Source organism: Chiloscyllium plagiosum, chromosome 5 (genome assembly GCF_004010195.1).
Source record: "Chiloscyllium plagiosum isolate BGI_BamShark_2017 chromosome 5, ASM401019v2, whole genome shotgun sequence".
Classification (NCBI taxonomy): Eukaryota; Metazoa; Chordata; class Chondrichthyes; order Orectolobiformes; family Hemiscylliidae; genus Chiloscyllium; species Chiloscyllium plagiosum.
In genome coordinates this window covers 124010487-124013507 of record NC_057714.1, presented here as the reverse complement: position 1 = coordinate 124013507, position 3021 = coordinate 124010487, and the positions used below count along the sequence as shown (strand labels likewise).

At 44.5% G+C, this 3021-nt stretch overlaps 1 long non-coding RNA gene across 1 annotated transcript in view; it reads left to right on the top strand.

The window, feature by feature from the left end:
• Positions 1-3021, top strand: part of LOC122550377 — a 76379-nt gene that overhangs the window by 51694 nt on the left and 21664 nt on the right. The window contains exon 2 of the long non-coding RNA XR_006311832.1: positions 118-226. This is a non-coding gene — a long non-coding RNA (uncharacterized LOC122550377). The remainder of the gene's footprint in view (positions 1-117; positions 227-3021) is intronic.

The following is a 3021-nucleotide window of genomic DNA, read 5'->3' as shown; positions in this document are numbered from 1 at the left end:
GCTGGGCTGGGCTGGGCTGGGCTGGGGAGATGTCTGTGTGACTGGGAACAGTTTAGAGCAGTTTCTGGTTTGGAGACTTTCTTCTGGTTTATATATCTCTCCCTTTCTTTCTGATAGGTGCAAGATCTGCTGAAGATGTATGTTACTTATATACAAATAATGCAGGAAGCCCCTTTGGAAACTGTGGCAAGAATGACAATAATGATTACATCAAATGTCAAAACAAGTATGTTTCATATAAGATTCCCAGCAATTCTAAAATAGCCATATTTTTCAGCCATAAATGTAACATTAAAAATGTGTGCATTTCATGTAGTTTCTGATTCTGATTGAATAAATCGTACAATTGGTGAGACTAGACTGGGGGTTATTGTGTGCAGTTTTGGTCACTACCTTATAGGAAGGAGGTAATTGGTCTGGGAAAGTGTAGAGAAGATTTGATGAATGAATTAATGCTTTATTTATTGTCTCATCTATCATGATAATATAGTGAAAAGTGTTTTGTTGCCACAATCTGGTGCTGTTTCCTATAATGTATCCAGGGCTGGAGAATTGTAGCTACAAGGAGAGATTGGAGAGGTTGGGGTGGTTTGTATTGGAACAGAGAAGGTTGAGGGGTGACATGATTGAGGTATACAAAATCGTGAGGGGTTAGAAAGAGAGTAGACAGGAAGAACCAGGTTCATAGCTCCTTGAAAGTGGAATTGCAGGTAGAGAGGATAGGGAAGAAGGCGTTTAATGTGTTTTTCTTTATTAGTCAGAGCATTGAGTAGCGGAGTTGGGAGGTACAGGACATTGGTTAGGCCACTGTTGGAATACTTTGTGCAATTCTGGTCTCCTTCCTATTGGAAAGGTGTTATGAAACTAGAAAGGGTTCAGAAAAGATTTACAAGGATGTTGCCAGGGTTGGAGGATTTGAGCTACAGGGAGAGGCTGAACAGGCTGGGGCTGTTTTCCCTGGAGCGTTGGAGGCTAAGGGGTGACCTTCTAGAGGTTTACAAAATTATGAGGGACGTGGATAGGGTAAATAGGCAAAGTCTTTTCCCTGGGGTCGGGGAGTCTGGCACTAGAGGAAATAGGTTTAGGGTGAGAGGGGAAAGATATAAAAGAGACCTAAGGGGCAAACCTTTCACCCAGAGGGTGGTACGTGTATGGAATGAGCTGCCAGAGGATGTGGTGGAGGCTGGTACAATTACAGCATTTAAAAGGCATCTGGATGGATATATGCATAGGAAGGGTTTGGAGGGATATGGGCCGGGTGCTGGCAAATTGTTTTTATTCATTCACAGGATGAGGGAGTTGCTGGCTGGGCAGCATTTCCTGCCCACCGCTAATTCCCCAGAGGACAGGTAAGAATCAGTCACATTGCTGTGGGTCTAGATTCACCTAAAGGCCAGACCAAGGTCCCTTCCCGAAAGGACATGAATGAATCCGATGGGTCTTTCCAACAATCAGCAATGGATTCATGGTTATCATTAGATTCTTAATTCCAGATGGTTATTGAACTCCAAAGTCCATGGCATGGGTCTCTGGATTAACAATCCAGTGATAATACCACTCAACCATAGCTTCCTCTTGATACTACATTTGTTTCGAATATCTGGTCGGCATGGACAAGTTGAACTGAAGGGTCTGTTTCCATGCTGTGCAACCACATGACTTTGACTCTAATTCAGATATTACTATCCTTGAGACCAACTTTTTAATTTCCTGCCGAATTTCCTAAATTCTCGCCTCATAACCTCATCTTTTTCCTCTTCCTATGTTATTATTGCCAATGTGTATAATGCTGGTCCTTCTCCACTTTGAGAATATTCTGCACTCTCTGTAATACATCCTTGACTCTGGCACTCAGGAGGGAACACACCATTCTGATATCTCATTGCTAGCCTCAGAAAGGTCTGTCTGTGCCTCAGACTAGAGAGTGCCCTATCACAATCGATCCCTTAGAACCTGACATATCCCTCGTTACATTAGTGCCAGCCTCAGTACCAGGAACCTGGCTGTCATTGCTACATTCCCCTGAGAGTCCACCACCCCTTACATTCTCCAGAACCTCATACTTGTTTGAGATGGGAATAACCACAGGAGATTCCTAATCAGGTCCTGGGGATTTATCCACCTTCAACCATTTCAATACATTCAGCACTTCCTCCTCTGTGACACTGGACACAGTGTCTTGATGCAACTTCGTTTGTGTGTGTTGGGGTGGTTCCTCTCGTAGTTCAGGACTTGGTCTGTGTGTGTGACTTTCCTGTGTACCTTTGTGGTGAAAGGTATCCAGGAAAGCCACACACACAGACCAAGTCCTGAACTACAAGAGCAACCACTCCAACACACATAAACGAAGTTGCATCAAGACACTATTCAAAAGGGCCACAACACACTGCAGTACACCAGAACTGCAAAAAGAGGAAGAGGAACACCTGTACAAGGTATTCGCCAAAAACGGATATCCTCGCAACTTCATCAACAGATGCCTAAGAGAAAGACAACGGAACGAGGACATGCCGCAACCCAAAGGACTAGCCACACTACCATACATCAAGAACCATCTCTGAAATGACAGCCTGACTACTGCGACCACTAGGACTTATAACAGCACACAAACCAACAGTCACCCTCAGACAACAACTCACCAGAACGAAGGACCCGATACCCAGCATGAGCAAAACTAATGTAGTGTACAAAATCCCATGCAAGGACTGCACAAAACACTATATAGGACAAACAGGAAAAATTGGATGTGCAATCCTTTGGCAAATGTAGGATCACTGATTGGCCACATTTTAACAGCCAGAAGGAGAGAAACGAGTACAGACACAAAGAGAATTCACAGACATTGAGATGGCCAAGCTGGTCACAATACCGACTGCAGCAGCTAGTCATCGAGACAGAGATGTACAGCACAGAAACAGACCCTTCGGTCCAACCCGTCCATGCCGACCAGATATCCCAACCCAATCTAGTCCCACCTGCCAGCACCCGGCCCATATCCCTCCAAACCCTTCCTATTCATAT